We start from the raw sequence: 10,039 nt of genomic DNA on the forward strand, positions 1-10,039 counted from the left end.
GTATAATCTTCTACACGCACCTACAAGTAGCGGCAGTCTCCATCCTACAACGAGTAAATCACAAGAAAAAAGGACCAAGAATACATCAAGAAAGAAAGAAAACAAACAAACAAACAAACAAACAAACGAAGAGTGAGAGACGACTCACAACTCATAACCACCAGACCTCACCCTCCTCTCTCTGCTACATCCACCCAACCCCCACCGCTTACGCAGGTGTGAAGAGGTCAAGACAGCAAAACACCAAGTCCATATTCACAACTCGTCTTACTCACCCGTCTTCACTCAAGTTACTCATCGCTACTCATTCACTCACCACAGCTACCAGTGTGGGAAGCCGACGTCACCATGTGCTGAGACGACAGCGCGCCAATCAACCCGCGAAGGACAACGCTATCACCACGTGCAACACCACTCACACCATTTTCCTCCACGGTAAAAATTAGTGAGTTACATAGTTACTTCATTTATACAATACACAGTGATAGACAATAAGCTTCTGCACAAACATATAAAACGTGCTGTATAGTTACAACTTAAATACACATACTTACTTCAATTATCTTCATAATTCAATCATTAAATACTTGCACCAACAATAAATATTCTACACTGTATATATTCATTCATTTATTATAACATTTATTTACTACCAACGAGTGTTACCATTTATACCTACATAAAATACGTGTTTCATACATACAACTATACATTATTACATCTACAAAGTAATAAAGAAGATATACCATCACAGTTACTCAGTGAGCAATTAAAAGAACTGTATTAAACATTTATTAATTAAAGCTACCTAGTGGAAACAGACAAATTAAGTTACACGGTAAACTAGAGAAAAAAAAAAAATGGCCAACACAAATGCCGTTAGCAAGAGTGAACATCTTCAACACAATCGTGAAGACAATGATTTCCACACAGTGCTGACACACATATTACTCACGATAGGTACAGGTGAACAACAAATCAGTGTGTATAGTTAATACTGTATATAGTGTATATGTATATATTTTTTATATAAAATAACAAAATATGGGACTATATAATATCATTTTATAGTATCTGTGCAATATAAACTAAACTTTAAAAAAGTATCCCTAGGAAATTAGCCAGTAATTATGTAACCATGAACAACATGGAAAAAAGTGTACACAAGCAAAGAAAAACAAACTATAGAAAATCAATACATACAAAAAAGAAAGAAAGTAAAACAGAAAAAAAAAAAGAGAAATAGAGTAAGATCACATAACAAACAAATGAAAATAAGTGTAAGTGTTACTATATATGCCAAAATACCACATAAACTACAAACAAAAAGGCAAATTGTGTCTCCACAAACAAGTGGCATGGCACATCATCACTATCATCGACCGCAGCATATGTTAGGACTGCAGTTATTACAATTATGTTACTCCATATTACAATAATGTACCTACAAACGATATGTAACAATTATGTAACGACAAACGATTGCATTATGTTACACTTTGCCAATTATGTAACAGTTGCATTAACAAGATGTAACTTTTATGTAACTTTAACTACAATTATGTAACTACAATCGATATGTAACAATTATGTAACGACAAACGATTGCATTATGTTACAATTATTACAATTATGTACCTACAAATGATATGTAACAATTATGTAACGACAAACGATTGCATTATGTTACACTTTGCCAATTAACAGTTGCATTAACAAAATGTAACTACAATTATAAGGACAACACAATTATGCATTAACACAATATAAGTCATACAATTATAGCACAATTCTGTATTACCAGTATCATCATACAAGTTAGGTGAAATATTAGACATTACTAAAGCGATAACTCAAATATGTAATGTATAACCTAGCAGTATTACCATTGCACAATTATATGCGTACGTCTATTGTACATGCACGTCTTACAAAGTGTTATACAACAAACATTGCATTTATTCAAATATGTATACAACTTGTTTAAATGTAATATTACTGAATAATCACTATTTACTATGAATAATATATGTATACAATATTCATACAATTATGTTACTTTACAATATTATGTATTTCACTTGATTAGCTTATAAGTTCATTATAATGTGTATGTAGTATGTATTAATATATTATAACTATTAAATGTCGATGGTACGCCATTTTTGCGCGGCCGAGCAATGTGGTAGGTCTCCATATTATAATTGCAAATCATAATAGATAGATAGATAAATAGATAGATAGAGAGACAGATAGAAGCAGGAAGTCAGATGATTGAGAAGGTGTTGTGTCTGCGAGAATCGAGCAGTGCTAAGCATGCTTACACACTCTTCACACTGAGGAAAGCTGACGACAGCGGCCAGTAAGGAGATGATGCAGTTAGCTGTCAGCAGTCCTCTCGTGAGAAAGATCTGGTAACCATGAGGAACCCCTGCTACACCAGATTTTAGGAAAGAGAGTTGAGAAGGAGACAAACGACCCTAGAGAGAGGTCGAGACGGAGATTAGCCTTAGAACAGAAAGAGAGAGAGATAGCGAGACAGGGAGGTAGCTACCCGGGACTTATACTCTTATACCTGTTTAATATTTCCAAGACAAATAAAAATAGTCCCATACTATTCTTTACCTCTCCCGTCACTACATGACATCTGGTGGGGAAACTACTACAAGATATAAAAGCCGCTCGACCACAAGTCTAAAATATACTTCTCTACAAGTAACTACAAAGTCTTTATGACATTTCCACATCATTCCCTTCCCTTTCTGCCTCAACAACTCCTTGTTACAGGTATCTGTTCCTTCAGAATATTTCCTCCTCTCCCATGATCATCTTTCCGTTGCCTTCCTTTCTTCCATAGACCTCCAGCAATGTTCCTCCCTTACTCCGACCTCTCGTCTCTGTGCTGCCAACCTTTTCGCTATCTTCCCTAGCAGTGCTACACCCTGTGAGTCTGCTTTAGTTCGCAACCATTCCATCTACTCAGCCTGTTCTTTTGTCCCAGCTCTTGACCTCCCGGTCCACCATGCTCACCTCAACCATGTCCAGTACTTCTTTGCTGTTCCCATCTCTGTCACAATCATGTGTCCTGGTTCTTCCGTTCGCTCTGTCCCCGCTAGTGGTCTCTACAAAGCACCTGACTATTGTACCATCCAATCAGAGTCCGTCATCACTTACGCCACTCGCTATCACCAAGCTGGTCATAACCACTCCTATGACATCTTTCAACCAATCGACATGCCTTCAACCCTACCTTCTGCCAACATTACCATCACCTCCCCTCACTTGCGCATGCTCACCTTCCTCAATGACAGTGATTTCATTATGGATCAATTTTCTCTGGCCTTCAGCTGTTCATGGGTTCATCCAACAGTTGTGTTTCCCCCTGTGGTTATCGCTTTCATAGGTTTTCTACTCATCATCTGTGCAGTGCATTGTTGTGTCAGAAAAATGGAACGTCGACTCCAGGAAATCAGAGTTGCTACCGGCATAGTACGCCCTACACACGACGTAGAAACTCCCTGTTCTTAGTGCCCTCACATTCCGTGACTACCATTGCCATCTAACATTTGACCAACCTGTGAACAGCACTCTGCCTACTAGAAAATGATGGTATTTCTTTCATGCGTTACTGAGTGACAGTGTATCCTACAGAAAATACAAAAAAACAAAAAAAAATGAAGGAAGAACAACACTAGAACTCTCATATCTACTCCTTGTTTATCATGTATCAAACTATTATTGTGTAATTTCCATTATGTTTATATATCCCTTCGACCCTTACTGGATTTGTACCTATTATTCCTTGTATATCTTATATGTATATATCCTTCTAATTCCCTCCCCTCAACATGGCCATGTCTCCTCTACTGCCCCTGTATCATACTTATCCCTTGTACAAACCTCCCTGGTCCTGCCTTACTACTATAATCAAACACCTTTTAACTCCCTGTGTCATGAGACACCGTCTCAGCTACCCGGGGGAGTAGTGTACCCCCTCCACAATATGTCTACCCCCGATGTATATATGTAACCCCCCAATGCATACATGCCCCTACTAATCTTGCTAGGTCAGCACCCTTTCCCACGCCTGAAGACGGCGTTATTGCATCAGTTCTTAGCAGACAGCCGAGAAGGGCAGACTGTTTTACTGTGAGCTTGTAATAAACTCCTTATCTAGCTGTTTGTACACGGAGTTTCTATCACCAAAGTATTGCAAGTTACAAACTACTCAGTTTTGCATTGTACAAAGATTTAATTTCATAGCACCTAGGCACATCACAGCTGCCTACTGTGAACCGGGCGTGGCAGTTAGATAATTATCGTTAGGCCTCATGACTTGGTTATGTTCCTGATATTCGTGGTGACGATAATTTACTAGATTTCAATGACATTTTGGTATATAACAGTGTTTCACTTATTTGTTAAGTGCATAGGGATATCACTGTTGTGTACTGATAGCATACAATGACAATCTAATTGCACCCTTTAATTGCATGCTTTCTGCTTTTACAGACAATCTTACATAATTACTGATAACTGGTTGAACTGTGTTTATTCTGGACGAATATGGCTTCGACGAGTGGGAGCACTGATGCTAAAGCAAGGAACCTGTCTAGGACTCAGTCTGATGTCTACTTGCTCTACAAGTTGGAAGATGATATCAAAGGATCCAAATTGCCTTCAAACCGTCAAGCCCTAGGTTATCTTTTGCACCTCAGCCGGAAGCAGAACAAGACAATTAAAACAGCAGTGACAGCTACAATTGAAAAAGTGGAACAGTTCTGGGAGCATGCCCATATTCCCGATAGACAAACATGCAGCTTCAAGAAAAATTGGAGAAGATTTTGCTTCAATGGCAATCTCTTAAGAAAAACAAGGGCTGGACAACAGCACAAGACCAGGGTGAGCAATCAATTAAAGATACTTTGGATGACCTTTTCGATATTGCATATGCTGACGCTCTGAAACTGATCACAATAGAAGAGGACAAGCAGTTTCTCATCAGTCAATGTATGAAAGGTCGGCCGGGGACAGTGGCAGGAATCAACAAGACCCTAAGTATCTATCTATCTATCTATCTATTGCCAGACGCCTCAATCCCGTTTGGGGTGGCCACAAACAAATCGCCTCCAAGTCGCCCTGTCCCCCGCCATTTCACTACCCTGCTCCCAACTCACACCCCCCTCTCTCATATACCTCTCCACCCCATCCCTCCATCTCATCCTCGGCCTCCCCCTCCCTCTTTCCCCCTCCACCTCACGCACATACACTCTCTTCGTCAGTCTTTCACCCTCCATCCTCTCCACATGGCCAAACCACCTCAGTGTGTTCCTCATAACGCTTCCTATCACATCCACATCAACACCACAACGCTCCTTTATATCCTCATTCGTCAGCCTGTCTCTCCATGTAACTCCACAGGCTCCTCTTAAATAACTCATTTCCACTGCTCTCACTCTTGACTTGTGTCCTTCCAACAACGTCCAAGCTTCACTTCCGTACGTTAGAGTTAGTATCACAATACTCTCATGTAGTAACTTTTTCACTTCCATGCGAACTTCCCTGTTTCTTATCACTGCTTTCAAAGAACCAGCAACCTTTCTTCCCTGCTGTACCCTTTCAAGCACTTCACCCTCCAAACCTCCATCCTTACTCATCACACTACCCAAGTACTTAAACGTACTCACATTTTCTAATTCCTCACCATCCAACCTCGCTGTTCATTCACTGACTTCACCTCTCTCAAAGACCATCACTTTACTCTTCCCTATATTCACCTTTAGATTCCGTTTCTTACACACTCTCTCAAACTCATCCACCAAGCCTTGCAGCTCCCCTTCGTCTTCACTCAATATCACAGTATCACCTGCAAACAACAGTACAGGGAGTTTCCAAACACTATCCTCTCTCACCAGGGCCACTCCAACATCCACTACCCTACCTTGTACCTCTTTTATTACCCCATCCATGTACAGATTGAACAACCATGTAGACATGATACATCCCTGTTTCAAACCAACTTTCAAAGAGAAAAATTCACTTAGTTCACCATCCACACGCACTGCAGCCTTCGCACCATCATACATACTCTTCACACCATTCAGCAACTTCCCATCTACTCCATATATTCTCAACACTTTCCACAATCCTTGTCTATCCACCCTGTCATATGCTTTCTCCAAATCCATGAAAGCTGCATACAACTTCTTTCCCTTCTCTAGAAACTTTTCCACTAAAGATCTAAGAATGAATATCTGATCTACACAACCTCTTCCCTTCCTAAAGCCTCCCTGTTCTTCTGCAACTAATTTCTCTGTTCTTTTTCTAACTCTGTCAATAAGTATCCTACCATACACTTTTCCTGTTATACTAAGAAGACAAATGCCCCTATGATTACCACACACTTCTTTTTCTCTTTTCTTTTGTACAAGGGAATAATTATACCTGACTTCCAATCCTCCGGGACTCTACCTACCTCCCAGGCCAATCTGCACATCTTCCACATCTATTCTACTACTATCTCTCCCCCATGCTTCAGCATTTCACCACACACTCCATCAATTACTGGGGCTTTCCCCGATTTAACTTTCTTCATTGCCTCCACAACTTCTATCCTACTGATTTCTTCCTGTCTTCTCACCTCCCTCCTTCTCCCAGCCATTCCCCAGCCACTTATACTCGCACTACTTCCATCCTCTACGTTCAACAATTCCTTAACCCTTTAACCGCGGGTGTCATTCCAGAATGACATTGCAAAAACTGGACCAAACCGCGGGTGTCATTCTCGAATGTTTGTGAATATTTTGAATACCCCGCATTTTTTTCGTGCGCCAATTGTTCAAGGAAGAGTAGCTATTAAGTTCTCTCACTCCAGCCGACCCCCACCTCCCTCCTCCCCCCCCTGGGGCCCCACCTCCTACCCCCTGGGCCCCCCACCCCACCCCAGACCAACCACGCATCAGTATCTGTCCAGCTGTGTGAGTGACAACACTGCTGATGTGGAAGAGAAGTGCAGGCAATTACAGTGCCTTTTACCTGCCTCAGTGAACACAGAGTGGGTGTTTATCGTATGTGCAGTGTTCATATATGTATATAGTATTATTATCAGAATGAGGTTGGCATTTGGTAATGGTATATGAGCGAAAAATAGTGATTACAACACCGCTGATGTGGCAGTGAAGTGCGGGTAATTACAGTGCCTTTTACCTGCCTCAGTGAACACAGAGTGGGTGTTTATCGTATGTGCAGTGTTCATATATGTTTATAGTATTATTATCAGAATGAGGTTGGCATTTGGTAATGGTGTATGAGCGAAGGTAATGGTGTGTGAGCGAAAAATAGTGATTTTAGATCGCTCACTTCTAATGGCACTGCCCATCCAGTGATAGTCAACGAAATCATGAAACCTACATCAATGCAAAGCCGAAGGTTAGTACTTTCTAATGGTACCTTATTTTTCGCTCTAGATTTATTCTGTGCAGAGTTATAAAGGTTTAAAGTTTGTTTACATTTTGGTCGAAACCCCCGTGGGAGAGGACAGTCGGGGCAAAACAATGCCCGCGGTTAAAGGGTTAAAGTGTTCTCTCCATCTGCTCACTTTTTCTCCCTTCTCCACTAGTAATCTACCATTTTTATCTTTCACTCCCCTGCTAACTTCACTTCCACCCTGTCTTACTCTTTTCACCTCTCTCCAGAACATTTTCTTACAGTCCCTCCACTTTACACTCAAATTCCTTCCAAATTCCTCATCCACTCTCTTCTTACTCTCTCTTACTAATCTTTTCACCTCTCTCTTTCTTTCCACATATAACTCTATCTTCCACCTCTCAACTTCTTCCACGTCCCTATTTCTCATCCATTCATTGTATGCTTTCTTCTTTAGTGCCACAGCCTGTTTCACCTCTTCAGTCCACCACGCTGTTCCTTGCACCCCCCTCTGTCTTCTCTTCCTTCCACACACCACATCACATACTGCACATATTTCTTCTGTAAATATTCTACACACACCTTCCACGTCTCCCATCTGCTCCAATTCATATTTGCCCAATCGTTCCTCCACTTCTCTCTTATACTCTGCCTTATTCTCATCCTCTTGTAACCTTTCCACTCTCCTTGCAACTACTCCTTCCTCTCGTCTTTCCCTTCTTCTATTCCTCCATCTTACTTGAATTCTAATTCTGGACACCACCAAGTAGTGGTCAGAAAGTCCACTTCCCCAACCTCTATAAACTCTTGCATCCATTACACATCTTCGCATCCTTCATCCACACACACATAATCAGTCATTGCCTTCCTTTCATTCAGTTCACCACCCACCCTTCTCATCACTCGCCATGTATACCTGTGGATCATTTAATGCCTGAAGAGGGTATTGGCTATCACCAACCCCCTCCCAGCACAAATGTCCACTAACGCACTCCCATTCTCATCTATCTCAGCAGGCACACCCCACTCACCAACTATTCCATCCACCTTCACATTCCCAACTTTACCATTCATATCACCAATCAAAAACACTCTCTCATTCCTTCCAAACTTTTCCATGCATACTTCTACATTTGTCCAGAACTCTTCTCTCACTCTTCTAGCACGATCTTGCGTTGGCGCATACACACACACAATCGCCCACATTTGTATTCCAACTTTCAACTTTACCCACACAATCCTTGAGCCAACTGATCCATACTGTCTTATGCTCCTCTTCCATCGTTTACTTACATCTATGCATACTCCTTCCTTTGCCCTCTCATTCTCACCTACTCCTGCACATATACCCCATCCACACTCCCATTCTCTCACACTTTCTCCTCTCCATTTTGTTTCAGTTATTCCACATACATCCACTTTCGCACCCTCAAGCACCTGGACAATCTCTCTCTCTTTCACCTCATCATTCGCTCCCCTTACATTCCAAGTTCCAGTTACAATGTCCTTTGTCCGGTCCTTGGTCGTCATCGTTTGATCAGTCCTTGTCCGAGGCTTTTTGTTTGTTTTTTTAGTTAGTTGTTTTCTGGGGAGGGACACTAACCCTCCGCCAACCCTTTTAGTCGCCTTTTATGACAAGCAGGGATACTGGGGGAGTATTCTTGAAAAAAAACCCTACCCCTAGGGAGGTAACAAAGATGCAAATAAGTGCCACTGTGAGTACTTGGAGCTGAAATGAAGAGAAAAGGCTGCCACTGCATTTGTGCAGGCTCAAGAAATTGCTGAATTGGAGAGCAGCAGCAGCAGTACTTTGTCATCTGGGGATGAGTCCAGTGGTAACTGCATGACTCCTGCAAATGAAGAATTAAATGTAAGTCTTCCTTCACCACCCAAACGTTCTCGAACAGTTATGCTGAGGCAAAATTTGTCAGCCGGTCTTGATTAGTATCCACTGTCTGATTGCACTGCTCTGATGATTCTTGGAGAAACAGCAAAAGCTTTGGGTCATGATCTCAGTTCATTAATTCTGAACCGCAGCAGCATAGGCGACAGCGACAGAAATGGCGCAAAGAGACGGCGATGAGCGTAATGAATGAGTTCGCTCCGGACGAAGTAACTGTCATGCACTGGGATGGAATGATTCTTCCAGACCTCACCAACTATGAAAAACTGGACCGACTTCTGATCATCATCTCCTCAAGTGGTAATTCTCAGCTATTAGAATTTTAAAATTAGAATCAGAGACTGGTTTGCAGCAAGCACAAGCCGTGGTCAGAGCACTGAAGTGGTGGGAAGTTGCAGAAAGGGCCCAGGACATCTGCTTCGACAATGACAAGCTCAAACACGGGTCACCACAAAGGAGCATGCATTATGTTGGAACAACTACTGGACAGGGAACTCTTGTACCTCACCTGCCTGCAGCACATCTTAGAACTACTTGCAGGAACTGCTTTCAAGGCAGCCATGCATGTTGCACTGGCACCAGAACTATTGCTCTTCAAGCAATTTCAAACTTTATGGAGTTCATTTGACCAGGAGCACTTCCAAGACGCATCATCTGATGAAGTGGTCGCAGCTCAACTTGAAGATATCAAGGAGGATGTCCTGACCTTTG

The sequence above is a fragment of the Coenobita brevimanus genome, chromosome 84, assembly GCF_032717465.1.
Source record: "Coenobita brevimanus isolate Jiangsu-jjx chromosome 84, ASM3271746v2, whole genome shotgun sequence".
Taxonomy (NCBI): domain Eukaryota; kingdom Metazoa; phylum Arthropoda; class Malacostraca; order Decapoda; family Coenobitidae; genus Coenobita; species Coenobita brevimanus.